Source organism: Gallinula chloropus (genome assembly GCF_964237585.1).
Source record: "Gallinula chloropus genome assembly, chromosome: 2".
NCBI lineage: Eukaryota > Metazoa > Chordata > Aves > Gruiformes > Rallidae > Gallinula > Gallinula chloropus.
The window spans coordinates 15,158,784-15,174,045 of NC_140086.1; positions in this window are offsets into that span (position 1 = coordinate 15,158,784).

Here is a 15,262-nt window from a genome sequence, read left to right on the forward strand (position 1 = left end):
CCCTGCCTGTGGCAGGGGGGTTGGAGCTCTGTGATCCTTGGGGTCCCTTCCAACCCATGCCATGCTATGATTCTACGATTCTATGACACGGTCATTGTAAAATGTTAGAATTCATGTGTTTGTTATTGAGCATTTGCCTAGTTTCAAAATACCAAACCCTTTGCCTTGCTTTAATTTTAAGACTTAGATTTTTTAAACCAGGTGTCTGTTTTTACACCACCAAAAATCTTCTGGGTGCCAAATAAAACACTCAGCCCATACAAGCCAGGCCAAGGCACAGAGGAGGGAAGATGTACATCAACTCACAGAAGGGAGAAGTGCACCTGTGTTATAAAAGAATTGGTAAAGGACTTCAAGAAACTGGCTGTTGGCTGAAGCAGTAACGCAGGAGATGGGAAAATCCAAATAAAATAGTATGGAGAGGATAGTTGAACACAGTTCTCCTTTTTCAATAAATGCTCGACAATTTGGAGAAAAATACATTTATAAAATGAAGCCAAGACACTGGTAATGTGTACAACACGTAACAGCTGCTTAATTTTGAGCGCTGTGGTCATTTGTGTTAATAGAGAATGTAGGAGAAGCTCCATCTCTTTTCTGGAGTCGGGCAGTTCATTGTGACTGGATCGTGTCATCTCACCAAAACTCAGAGCTTGGGGTTTCTCTTAATTTTTTCTGTAATGATTCATGTGATTTATGATTCTGAATATGTGATTTGCAGTGGATTTGTAAATAATTACATTGAAGCCAATTTACCTGGTTTTGCTAAACAGCTTTTTGGATCCCAGTATCATTCAGGCTGCTGATTTTCTTTTTTCCCCATCTGCAGAGATCCTTGCCATCAAGGCCACATCCCTCCTTCCCTTCAAGCTGTGGCTCAAGCCCCCTCTTTGCATGCAAATAACTTCTCTGCCCTTTTGGGGAGGCAGGACAAAATAGACAAGAAATACTGGACCCAAGTCGTACCCACCAGGACTTTTCTCCAACGCCTCCTTCTGTGCAGTGGCCAGCTGCTCATGGCCACATCTGCTGCTTAGGGGAGTTGTTGAAGACATTTTATGCACCTGCACATGCTGGGCTGGGGAGAGACTGGAAGGTGAACTGCTGTATAGCTCTCACAACCTAAATTCACTGCATGGACAAGGGCCACCTTGCACCTCATCAACTCTCAGGCTCCTTCTCTTCTCTTGCTCTTGTGTTTCCCCTCTTCCTTCCTCACATTTTCTTTTCCTCTCCTATTTGTGTTCTTTTCTACAGCCTCAGACGTGAGCTGCCCAGGGGTTTCACACCCCGTTGGGAGGAGGAGCAGAACCAGGAGATGGAAGGGGTTTTGTGCAGAAGGTGCCAGTACATGCCACCAAGTAGTCTCTCATGCTCGAGAGAATTGCAGAGATGGTTAAAACCATACGTGCATGGGTGGGGGTGAGAGCAGTCTGCTAATTAGCTATTGCCTATTGCCATACCTAGATGTTGTACTTCTCCGAAGGAAAGCTGGACATGACCCACCAATGTGCATCTGCAGCCCGGAAGGCCAAATGCATCCTGGGCTGCACCAAAAGAAGTGTAGTCAGCAGAGAGAGAGAGAGGTGATTCTGCCCCTCTACTCTGCTCTGGTGAGACCTCACCTGAAGTGCTGTGTCCAGCTTTGGAGCCCTCAACACAGGGATATGGACCTGATGAAACATGTCCAGAGGAGGGCCACAAAAATGATTCACCTCTCCTCTGAAGACAGGTTGAGAGAGTTGGGCTGGTTCAGCTTGGAGAAGAGAAGGCTCCAGGGGGACCTTATAGCAGCCTTCCAGTACCTGAAAGATGCCTATAGAAAAGCTGGGGAAGAACTGTTGACATGAGCATATAGCAATAGACCGAGGGGTAATGGTTTTAAACTAGAAAAGGGGAGATTTAGGTTGGATAATAGGAAAAAGTTCTTCACTATGAGTGTGGTAGATCACTGGAACAGGTTGTACAGGGAGATAGTGGAGGCCCCATCCCTGGAGATATTCAAGGTCAGTCTCGATGGGGCTCTGAGTGACCTGATCTAGTGAAGCTGTCTCTGCTTACTGCAGGGGGTTGGACTAGATGTTCTCCAAAGGTCCCTTCCAAACTTACACATTCTACGATTCTACAATTCTATTTACATTCTTCAGTGTGTCTTCTGCTGCCAGGATGGATAACATGCTGCTGGGATGGATAATGTGCTGCCCTTGGCTGCCCAGCACAGCCTTGGCATAGTGAAGCCAGCCAGGGAGAGGGGGCAGTGCTGATGCTCCGCAGCAATAACCACTTCTCCGGTCCAAAGGTGAGCAGGGATTCACCTCAGCACACAGCTCATGCCCAGCACCCTGCTTGCAGGCCGGCTTGTCAACAGGCACCTGAGCAGTGATTTCCGCCTGCAGGAAATTAGGTGGGCTTTTTTTTTAGGATTTGGTGTTGTTTCTCTTGTTTTTAAAAGGCTAGTGGTCTCTGCAGCTTACCAAGCATGCAAGTTTGAGGTAATGGCGTTCTGTGTCCTCTCCAGCTGGAGACTGCAGGGGGTTTTAATATAAAATTTGTTCTGAATGAGCGCAGGACGTTCATAGGAATTGACTCTATATGGCACCGATCGTGCCCTTTGGACTTAATAATGCTCATATTAAGGTTTGATTCTGAAATACAGCAACACCTCAGTAGGGCATATGGAAATGAGAGGCCCCGTTGTGAGCTAATGACCTCTGTGAGTGAAGGAACATGTCAGGGCTGTGAAATGAGATACACTTAATAGCGTTTTACAATGGGAGCTTGTATACGATACACATCAGCGTACTGTGAAGTGGCTTGTTATGATAAGACCGTAATATAGAACTTTTCTGTTGAAATGGTTCTCTCTCCCTACTTCTTGGGAAATATTTGTTCAAATAAATATGTGGGTTAGTGAGGCAACAGATAGTTATTTGTCTCTCAAGTGTGAGTAATGTAATATGAACAAGCATTAATGACCTAACTCCTTAATTCAACAGGAGATCCTTATTTTTCTTACATGCTAGCTTATTTCTTAATATTTTGGAATCCATTGCTCAGTGTGTGTTGTATGTTCCCAGGGGAGCTGAGTGCAAGCTACAGGCGTTGGACAACTCTCAGTTCTGCTTAACTTTATCATCTGTTGGACTCTCTCTTGGACTTCTTCAGTGCAGTGGCTGGCAACTAAGTGTATCTGCTCCCTGAATCATCCACTAACATCTGCCTGAAATAGTGAAAAGACTTAGAGTTTTCAGTAGATGGGAGAGGTACACTTGGCCAAACCATCCACGTGATTTATATGTCTTTGCCCAGTTTCCAGAAAAGACTCCAAGATGGCGAAATCGAAACCCTTGAATCTCTGTGAGACTTACCAGGTTGATACACGGCTGCAGCAGCTCGCAGGGGTGCTGCCCCCAGGGTAGAGGCAGCAGGAGGAATGGATGCTCTGGGCTCAACCCTTCCAGAGCAATGCCTGGTGTTTTAGACTGTCTCGTGATGAAGGTGTGTCAGACATGAAATAGAAAGTTAAGCTATCCCAGGAACAAGGGAACTAAGCAAATGGATCAAGAACTGGAACAAGAGTAAATTCAAAGGAAGCTCTGAGTGGGAACAGCAACAAGCAGGAGAAGCTGGGCATTGAGGGACAATGGGCAAAGACGACTAGACAAAACAATTTAGAGCCATGATACACTCCAACAAGTTGGGTTGTAACCAGAGGTTCAGGAGTCTCAGTGCTCCTGGGTGTATAGGGTTTGCATGGCAAGGTTTTGGTAATGAGGTGGCTACAGGAGTGGATTCTGTGAGAGGCTGCTAGAAGCTTTTCCCATGTCTGATAGAGCCAATGCCAGCCAGCTCCAACAAAAGCCCACTACTGACCAAGGCCGAGCCCATCAGCAGTGGTGATAGCACCTGTGAGATAACATGATTAAGAAGGGGGAAAATGGCTGTGCAGACACCAAGGTTAGTGCAGAAGGAGAGGAAGGAGATGCTCCATGTGCTAGAGCAGACACTACCCTGAAATCTATGGAGAAGACCATGGTGAGGTAGGCTGTTCCCCTGCAGCCCATGGAGGACTTCTTGCTGGAGCAGGTGGAGGCACATGAAGGAGGATGTGACCCTGTGAGAAGCCCACTGGAGCAAGTTCCTGGCAGGACCTGTGGCCCCATGGAGAGACAAGCCCACCCTGAAGCAGGTTTGCTGGGGGGAATAGTGACCCCATGGGTCACTGGAGCAGTCTGTTCCTGAAGGTCTGCACCACATGGAAGGGACCCATGCTGGGGGAGTTCATGAAGAACTGAATCCCATGGGAAGGACTCATGTTGGAGAAGTCCATGGAGGACTGTCTCTTGTGGGAGGGACCCCACCCTGGAGCAGGGGAAGTGTGTGAGGAGATGTTCCACTGAGGAGGAAGGAGCAGCAGAGACAACATGTGATGACCTGACCCCAACCCCCATTCCCTATACCCTGTGCTGCTGATCGGAGGAGGAGGAGAGTTTGTGAGTGAAATTGAGCCTGAGAAGAAGGGGCAGGGGTGGGGGGAGGTGTTTTAAGATTTGTGTTTATCCCCTATTATCCTACTCTGACTTCTAATTGATGATACATTAAACTAATTTCCCCCAAGTTGAGTCTGTTTTGCCCATGACAGGAACTGGTGATAGATGTCTCCCAGTCCTTACTTCGACCCACGAGCCTTTCGTTGTATTTTCTCTCCCCTGTCCAGCTGAGGATGGACAGTGCAGTTTTGGCAGTGGGCACCTGGTCTCCAACCGGGGTCAACCCACCACACAACCACACAGAGGGATGTTAACATCACCACATGGGTCAGTGTCTTGATCAGGCCCCCAGCAGCAGAGAAGCATACAGCCAGTTGCGAGCTCCTGCAGAAGGCTTCCCTTAGCCATACTGCAAGCTCCCTTCAGCCCTGTGCTGCATGTTGAACACCACGTGTCTCCTCAGTATTTGATTGCTATTTCTATCTGACAAGCAACCTTGGAGCTGGGATGAAATACAACGCATGTCAGTGGCTACGTGCCATCCCTTGTTATATCAGCCTGGTTTAAGGTCATTGCAAAACATTAGATGGACTTCTGGTGAAAATAATTGGTTTTCTCTTTGGACAATGTTCCAAATTTAGCACATCTTCTCCAAAGCTTAGCAAAGCACTTTCCTGGAGCTGCATCAAACCACAGTGTTCAGTGTTTAAGGCTTAGTGTTAATGCCTGTTGGAGATGATGTTGTAACAGTTAGAAGGCCCTGTCACACTTTGAGTGATGGTCTTGTTTTCTGGAAAGCTCTCTAGCATCTTGGAGATGTCAAGTTTTGGAATCAAATGCTGACTTTAGTGCAGGAATGTTCCCTGTGGGCCCTGATGTTTTATCCAAAAATCCAAACCTCTGTATACAATTGTTGCTGTTGATTTCCACCCTAGGGGATTGCCTCAAATTCCCCCTCAAGTTTGGTGTCACCAAAAAGGCTCACATTTCTTTGCAGCTAATCAGAGAGAAGGGCTGGGCATTAGGAGATCATCTGAGTTTGAAGGAACATTGAAGGAAGCCTGGATTAGTAGCTCTGGAGCTTAAGATTTACAAAGTGATTTTATGCATTATACTCCTTTTCCTGGAGGGACTGAATCCCTCCATGACAAAATGAACCATCCCTTTTCTGCTTTTCTCCACTCTATGCAGTTCTTGCTCCCCAGGGCTGGGAGGAGTTCGTTCAATGAAATCTAAACAAACAAAAAAAACAGGATTCAGTTGCTACATGGAAAACAGCAATTAGCTTTTGCACTGTGAATGTTTAAAGCCCTTTACATGTTTTAACCTTCTTCTTTTTGTTTTCCAGGTGAGGAAATTGATTTGGTTTAAGGCTCCCCAGAAAGTCCCAGGTAATCCTGTCTCTGGAATACTTTGTGTAATGGATAAGGCATGAGATGGGGAGCCAGGAAGTGCCGGCTCCTGGGTTGTTTCCACCAATGTTCATAATGGATAGAGATTCCTTCAGGGAACCTCTCCGTTTCGTTATGAAGTGTGCGCTTCACCATCACATCGTTGCATCTCCAGCTTAAAAGCATTCTGATGGAAGCAAACCCCACGTAAAGTTCCTACCCCAGTTGTTTCGTGGTACCATGCAGGGGGCAAGGTTTAGCTCAGGTGAAGGAAGGCACCCCTTTTCTGAATGAACGTCCCAGCTCTGCGTTGCCGCTGTGCCGTTGCTAACGCTATTTCTGATGAGGCATGTTTACTTACTTTCACCATGACAGTCCGGAAATCCCATGGCAAGGAGTGTCAGAACATCTGCCAAATCACTACTTCACCCATCAAGCTGATTGTTTCATGTTACTCGGTCTGGTTCGCATTAAGGGTTTGCTCCATCGCTGCCTTTGCTCTTTTGGGGTATATTGGTTACTTGTGGTGGGGTTTATAGCAAACAGCCCTTTTGGAGAGATTACTCCCCCCTTCTCTCAGCCTGTGGCGTGTTAATAAACACAGTTCTAATCTCTTCTACTTCAGACACGGTCTCTCCAAGGCGAGGCATCCAGGGGAATCCAAGGCAAACTCTTTCCACTGGTGAAGTGTTATTGTAATGTCTTTTGCAAAGCAAACAAGAGAGAAACAGGCTGCCTATAAAATGGGAGGCATGTAATGAAACTGAAAGGGGCTCGATTTCTTCCATTGACAGGTATCTTATTTTTCCACTGGTGCAAGAAAGGGAGGTCCTGCAAGCAGAGGGAGGACGGCACTGCTTGAGAGCCAACTGGCTGCGTGAAGGGAAAGTCAGGCAGCCTGGGGGTCTGGCTGGTGGGAGACACATACCGCTGAGACCCCTCACGGCAGCGCAGCCAGGGCTGCTGAAGTGTCTCCAGGGGGCTCCTCCCCAGAGCAGGAGGAGCTTTGACTGATAAAGAGAGGCCTGAAATTCTGCCTCAGATCTGCTGTCTGCAGTAAAACACTGTAATGGACAGAGGGGGCCTTTCACAGCCCGGGCTTGGCAGCCTGGCGTTCTCCCCAGCCTCTGATCTAACAATTTCGTCTTACTTCCAACTTCAGATGAATGGCAAAAGCATAAGGGATCAGAGAAAGAAGACTGTTCCTTTGCAAGAGAGAGGCAACACCTTCTTGGAGCCCTTTGCAAGTCATATTATTGCTCCTATTTATTTGCACAGCACCACATTGATCTTTTTTACCTATTGGTGAAGAATGACCTGAATTAATAGAGGGGTGAAATTCTGCTGGGGAGTACATGCTCCAAGAATTAGTTTTTAAAAGGGGTTATTTGTTTTATTTCTGATATGCATGTGTTGTGTTTATATCTAAGTTTGCTTTTTGTTGTGCTTCAAGAATTCCTGAGTGCCTTACAGGTAACTTCTGAGGGGAATCAAAGCGGGACTGCGTTCTGCATATTCTTTCATGTGTATAAAGGCACCTTGGAAAGTTCTTTTTTAAAGTACACTTTGTGCTTAATTTTACTTTTGAGATTCATATCAGTCCCCTGGAAGATGTATGAGGACTGGAAGAGCAAATTTCTACTTCTGTGGTAATTACACCATTTCTGAATGTGCTCTGAACACTTTTGCTGAGTTAAAATGTGGGGTTTGCAACTAAGGTTATTGTATGCCAATCATTATAGAGAAATGGTCACCAGTGGGGCAAGAAGAGAATGCTGAAGAAGGACCAGTGCTGTCACGTGTTAATTTGGGTCGGGCTTCCCCTGGGCTCATTATGTTCCTTCTCTGAAGGAATTAAAGTATGGGTGGGATGATAACAGGAGGCAGTAGAGACTGAGCCTGGAAGTGTTTTCACCTTTTGAGCCAAAAAGGGTGATAAGTATATCAACAGTGGTACTAGGATAAAGGGCCCAGAGGAATGGGGTCACTGAATCTTAGAGACAAACCCAAGAAATCCATCTGCAAACTGGGAAGTGATGGAGAGCTTTCTGGAGTTTTCTGAGTCAGCTCCATAACTCTTCATTACTGAGGTCTGAGGTATGCTGATCTCAATACTGTGATCCACAACAGCAAACTCCAGATGGAAGTGAGAGACGGCTGGACACAACGTGTCAGGTTGCTGTGGTGTTTGAGTTGTATATGCTCTTGTGGCTACATGGGCACGTTGCAGAAGAGGTTACAAGAGCCAAAACTGGAAACAGTCAAGGTTCCAATGAAAGTTTTGATATCTGAAACATGGAAGAAGACTATACTCTGGGCTCATGCCAAAAAATGAAAGGGAGGTGTGCTGACACCACCTAAGCTGGATTTGAGCTTTCACTGTCCGAGGAGTACATCAGTTGGGAGAAGACCTGAGGAAAAAATGCATCTCTGGTAACAGGAAATTGTATTGCTTAGACCTACTGCAGGGTGTCCTTGCTGGGCTGCCCCATTCCCTGGCATACATGTCATGAAAGCAGCTGAGAGCTGTCAAGAAACATGGTGCCAAGAGGCAAGTGATGTCATGTAAAGAAACTATGGGTGTTCTCACCTGCCCCAGGCCTCTTCTTTAGCATCCTCTTGCATGGCCTTTGCCTCTCACTGTTCCAGCCCCACAAATCACGATCCTTGCATACACGGACTGCACAGCTCCAGCTGCAAACCTTTTTCTTCAGGGAAAAGATCCCTTTTCATCATATATTTCTCCAACCCCACCAGGGGGGAGCGGAGACTTCTCTGCTGGGAAAGTAAATGTGTGCCCAGACCTGTGCCCCACAGTGGCACTGCTCTGTGTCCCTACACCAGCCTCATGCTTCCCAGCTTACCATTAAAACTGCCCTTTCGAACCCTTTGTCTAGTAAAAGGTGGTTAAACCAGCTAAAATTCCCTGTATGGGGCCGTGTCTCTGCTGGGAAGTTTGGGAGTCTGTTTGAAAAAGAATTGACAGAAGTAGCATTGATAGCAAGAGATCCTGCTTGAACCAAAGCAAAACCTCAGGACATGCAAGCAAACACCCAGTTCTTGGTATTCCTATGCACTTACTTGCTGCTGCTGGTGAGCAGCATGGCACAGCTAAGAAACCTGATCTCGTTCCTCAGGTCCCCTTGCCTTCCTAGGAAGGGATACGGTGCCATTGACTTGCCTCCCTTGTTTAGGCCACCATTCCGTAGTAGTTCATCTCATCATACAGCTAATTAAATATGCAAGCACTTATTATAAATGATGGCCTATCGGTGGGAAAATCCTGCTGCAGATAGGTCTCCGAATTTGCTGCTGTAAATCTTGAATGGCTCATTGATGTGTGGTTAAAACGCGGCCGTAAATCTCTTTGTGAGACATGTGGCGAGGAAGGAAACACGTGGGGGTTTCTCATGACAGCAGTTACAAGGAAAAGGCTCAGAGCTCCTCTGTGCTGCCAATCCAACCCCATCCGTGTCTGAAGTAATTAACTGATTCCTGGGTTTGTATCACGGCTGGAAAGTGAAACAATCTAAGCTGCTTTTACCTTGATTCCTGTCACTGAGAAATATAAACACCCATAAAGGTCTTCAGGTGTTTTCACTTGAGTTCAAGTCAAACATTGCAAAGTTCACAGTTCCCACCCTCCACTTTTTGATCTGGAGTATGATGTAATCAAACTGTTTGCAACTTTGACTTAAAAGTAGGTGTACAGCTAATAAGTACCAGCTTTGAATTGTGTTTAGATGCTGCTAAAAACCCACCCAGGTACAAAAGTTGCCATTGCTTTGGGGAAATCTACACGAAAAGATTTTCTCATACTTTTGTGTTATAAAATACAAACAAAAAGGAGAAGGTGCACAGAGATACAGTGCAAGAAGGATACATGGAGCTGCTGCTGTCTCTCTCCTAATTAGGGTATGTTTCTACAATCAGTTAATCTAGTACTTCTGAACATGGTGGTCCTGTCCTGCTGCCTTTCTCCCACTTCTGGGAATTCCTGTGCATCAGCCTGGGCACCAGTCCTGTGCACCAGTTCTGGGCTCCCCGGTACAAAAAAGACAGGGATGTCTTGGGAAGAGTCCAGTGGAGGGCTACAAAGATGATTAAGGGCCTGGAGCATCTCCCCTGTGAGGAAAGGCTGAATGAACTGAGGCTGTTCAGCCTTGAGAAAAGAAGACTGAGAGGGGATCTGATCAATGTTTATAAATATCTGAAGTGTGGGAGACAGAGGGAAATAGCCAGCGTATTTTCAGTTGTCTGTGGGAACAGGACAAGGGGCAATGGCTGCAAGTTAGAGTATAGGAAGTTCCACACCAATATGTAGAAGAACTTTTTTCATGGTGAGGGTGACAGAGCCCTGGCACAGGCTGCCCAGAGGGGTTGTGGAGTCTCCTTCTCTGGAGATATTCAAGAGCTGTCTGGATGCCTATCTGTGCGACCTCTCCTAGGGAGCCTGCTTTGGTGGTGGGGTTGGACCTGATGATCTCTGGAGGTCCCTTCCAACTCCTGCAATTCTGTGATTCTTGCTGTGATGGGGTGAGCCACCTTGCTAAATAACCAGAACCAAAGCCCCACCAAAATCAGGGGTAAAAAATGTTTTGTGCCTTTTGAATTAAATTTCTTGGGGGCGATTGAGGGCCAGAGGTGGTACAAGGAAGGGGCAGCAGTGCCAGCTGGGTGCTGCCACCCCCCTGACCTGCTGGGCTGTGGGTGAGTCCTTGCTCTTGGGAGCTACCAATGACTAAACCCTGTGGGAGTTTAAGCCCTCGGTGGGGTCGAGCACACAACAGTACTCAGGAAAAGGCTCTGCCACTGTGTGAAGGGCAACGGTACAGAGTTGTGAGCTGGAGGCAGCTGGGACATAGTGGATTTGGTGATAGTGTTTGGAAGAGAAAGACAGCGTGTTTGGGAACTACAAGCAGGAGGCTGTTCCCTGCATGTCAGTGCAGGGACGCAGCTATATGAAAGGAGGCATTAAGCAGGAGTGTGGCTGCAGCGCCGGTTCAGGAAAGCTGCTTGGTGCTCACTTACATCCCTTCCATCCCATCAAAGCTCAAGCACTTCGCTGAATAAAGGCATATGGGACCAATAAAACAGATTTAAGGAGATGGAGACCAGGTGGCAAAAGGGTATAATGGGAAGTGACTTATGGGAAAATGTTGCATTCAAAACTCTTCTGTTGGTTTAGGTGACCCTGTAAATCCAGGCCCTGCTTTTAGTCAATGGGACTACTCATGAGAGCTAAATTGCTTATGTTGCAGGATTGAGCCTACTGAAAGGAAGACTTTTGAAGGAGGTCCGAATAAATGTTGTAACTCATGCTTATAGCGCTCTTGTTTCTAGTGCTAACCCAGTTGTGAACACAGCCAACCAATTTGCCATAATTTGTATATTTGGTTGGCATGTGTTTACAGAGGAGAGAGCTGGATTTATTTTAAAGAACTCCTTTACCCCAGGTTTCCGTATCCTTACCTTAATCCTTCTCCACAAAAGAAGCTCAAACAAAACCCCCAGAACCACTCTCCCCCCACTTAACTGAAAACTTGAAAGCAAACCCTGCACAGTGTACCTTTCACATGCACATAGGTACCTTGCAGCGAAATGAGAAACAGCAGAAGAGCTTCGCAATAACCGTGACAGAGTGGGCAAGGAAAGAAACAAAAAGTCTTCAGTAATATACTGCTTTGTTAGATCTTAATAACAGAAAAACTCCCCCTAGAAATAAATCCTCAACATGATTCTCATATGAAAGAGAATCCTTCCACGTTGAAACCAAATGTTCAAAAGCTCTGTGCTTTGTTTTATTAATGTCCATAATTTATTCCTCTTAGAAAACACCCCTCGCAGTCTGCCAGAGCACTCAGTGTGGTGTACATCATAATAAAAACAACTGAGAAGGCAAAAACGTTAGAACAAAAACAAAACTCTGAAAGCTTTAGTGAATAAAAACCATGCAGGGGGGTCTGGAAAAAGGACACAGATGTTGTAAGGAATCAAAAGCAGAAGATAAATTATAAGCAGGAATATAAACCGAGCTCTGCAAACAAACTGGAGACATTTTAGAAGTCTCAAATGGTAATATGTAAAATTCAACTCAGGGATCATTTGTGCAGCCCAAAAATCTTTGCTGCGCAGCGGCTCCTCTCCACAGCGCCCGAACCTGAGCAGGCCAGCCTGCTCAAGGTACTTTTCCCCAGAATTGAGTGCATTTCCATGCAGGAGCAGCTGTCACCGGGATCGATACCTGCTCAGTGGCACTCAGAAGCTACTAATCTGTGTTGCATTTGGGCTTGTAGTTTACTTTCACAACAGATATTGTATGATCTTCAGTCAAAATGCTTGGAAACACAAGGGTGACTTCTTAATTTACTTGAATTAGCTTTTATAGCCCAATCATAGGCAATGATAATTAAGAAACTGTATCTATTTTTTCTTAGAAAGAAAACCAATCAACCAACCATTTTCCCCAGCCCCCAAAGGAACAAAATGTTTATGTTCTACCCAGATTCTGTTCAGAAAGACGAAAATGCAGGGCTTTCTGAAAGTCAGACACTATAGTAATGGTGGCCAACCTGCTGATCTCAAATTAAAAATGCTGCATGAACAATCCAAGTCAAGCCATTACTGTTGGACCAACAGCTTCTTGCTGTGGCTGGTCAAAATCCCTCAGTGTTCTTCAAAGGCTGGTCCTGTCATTCAACCTCCAAATCCAACTGTGTGTCCAGCCCCTGTCCTGCAGTGGGACCCCCTGGAAGTCATCGTCACCTCTTTGTCTGTGAGCCTCTTCTGGAGCTTTCTGATTTTTCAGTTCTCTAGGGTATGTTGTCTGTATTTGAGTCTGTGTTTGTTTGCTACCCTCACCTACGGACCAGTGTTACCTGCTGCACTGCTTGTTGGTGAAAAGGGTACACTTTGGGGGGAGTTTATAGCCATGCTACTGGTTCATCGGTTGCTTGTTTCTTTATTTCTTTTATTTACCTATCACTTATTCCTGGTGAAGTATTTCTTTTCACATTTTTACAGCCAGCTTTCAGCACTGGATTTTCTGTAGCAGATAAGAGCAGCCTTGTGATTTGTGGTGTTCTCTTTTGGGACTCATGTCTGTCAAACGTCTTGAAGGACTTCATCAGCTTGGTCCCTACTTCCAGTTTGTGAGTTCTGTTTCATTTAAGAAATTTGTACGTCTTGTTCAGAATGTGGAATCTGGCAGAACTCATCTTTTCCAACCAGAACAATTCTATGGCTTTGTACTGTACAAGACCAGGCACTCCAAAGTGAGGTGGAGCTCTACCTGTGGTAGATTACAGAGGTGTTGTTTGGGATAAGGCACAGGGATTGGCTTAGGGCAAGAAAACCAGTAGGAGAAGGATAGGAGATGTAGGAAGCTATGTTTTAATGGTATGGAAAGGAGATAAAGGAGTCATGGTGTCAGCCCTCAAGCCAGGGAGCAGGGTCTTGTGTGATGCTGGTAATACTCTGCTCTCTCCTGTGGCTCTTTTCTGGCCTTATCCAGGATCTGGAGCGTGAGGTGTGATGGCCCAAGTGATAAAGCTTTACGCTTTCTCTGCAGGTCCCTGGTCTCACAACAGAAACCTTCAGCCCATGCAGAGTCTTTTTGTGCTGGTCAGGGAGAACTGAACTTGAGTTAAGATCTTTACAAATCTTCATGTATCCATGCTTCATCTCCCCACACAAGTTTACCCACAACTGCAGTTTATGGCCATCTCTCTTCCACCCCAAGCTCCCTGTGGCAGTTGCCCTCGAGGAGGTGGATCCTGCTGGTGCCGGTTTGTACAGCCATGCTATCTTACAGCTGCTCATAGCCTGGTGTACTGGGGTTAGCAGAGCTCAAGAGAGGAGGAGGATTAATTTTTTGACAGAGGCTCTTTAGAAGTTCTGGGCTAGATGACTTTTCAAAGTGATGATAGGTTTTTGCATAAACTCAGGGTAAAGGATACCCCAACATCCCCGCTGGTGGGCAATAACAGCAGAAACAATGTTGTTAACAGGTGGGGTGAAGCTTTGGACTTTGGGACAAAAACTGTTATCCAGCCCAAACACTGTAAACCAAGGGTTAAGAAAAGAAAATATGTCAAAGAAAAGCCAGAGATACAGGACCTCATCCATTCAGACTGCAGAAGGGGTAACTCCAGCCATGCCTAGAAGGTAGCCGGACAAAGTATGTTTTTTCCATTAGCTCAGCTCATGCAATTCTGCCTGTACAGAATTACATATTTCTGCACAGCTCTGGCCACAGAAGCCATTTCTTCATGCTCAGACCTGTTTGCAGGAGGTGAAACTGAGCTGGGACATCGGAGCTGCAGCGAAACTCCTAACGAAGCAAAACCGCATGAGGTTGTGCTTTGCAGGGGGTGGATGGTTGGATTAGACAGTATATTAAGTAATCCCTTGGGATATTTTTCAGCTGTAATTCATGCCCAATCATCAAATATGGAACAGATTAACAGGAGGGGGGGTTGTATATTTCATGCAAGTCACAATCTTCTTTTATTCGTGACTATCTGCAGTGGGGGGTTTTTGAAGCGCTGTTTTTTACGGTTGATTTTCATGCTGTACTGCCCAGGCGTATGCAACTGTCAGCAGCATTTTCTGGTGAATGTATTTGCAACAGAACTGTTCAAAGCTGCATGCAGAGAATGAAGGGATTAAAAGGAGTAGTGCTCAAAAGGACTTTGCTTCTATCAGGCTGGGGCATCTGTAAACACAGCTTTTAAAAATGGGATTTTAATGTTAGCTCTGTAAATCCATATATAGATGCTCAATGTGTGGCCTGATTTAAGTATATAGCTACTCCCTCTGACTGCACAAGACCACGATATGTTGAGACTTCTGATCCTGCTGAGGACGACAGCTGCTGTAAAGCTGAGCTTGTATAACCTTTCCTCCTATGTGGCAGCAGAGGTCCAGTCTCAACCACTGTCCTCTCCTTAAATTCTGAATATTGAACAAGAAAGAATCGGTTTGTTGTTTTCATTAACCTTCCGGTACAGCCTGGCCTGGGCTACATATGAAAGCATGAAGCTATGCCCCACAGTACGTGTTCTCCTCCCTGCATTTGTTATAAAATCAAATTCCTGAATACTAATTTCTGAATCTAGTGTATCTGGAAACTTGGTGGTTTGGTTTTCATTAGACTCGATGTTTTGCATGATCAAAACAGGACTAATTCCTCATCCAAGGCTTGCAATCCCCTGCCTGATCAGCTGAGTTGTTCCTTCAAGTGGGCAGTAGCTGCAAGCCACACCTGGAAACTTCCTAAGCGCAGCAGCTATATCCCTGTGCACGTGCAGCCTTGCCCTGACCTGAGCCAAGGAGTCCAGGAATCCAATCCAACAGCTCTGGTCAGCACACCTCACTGGA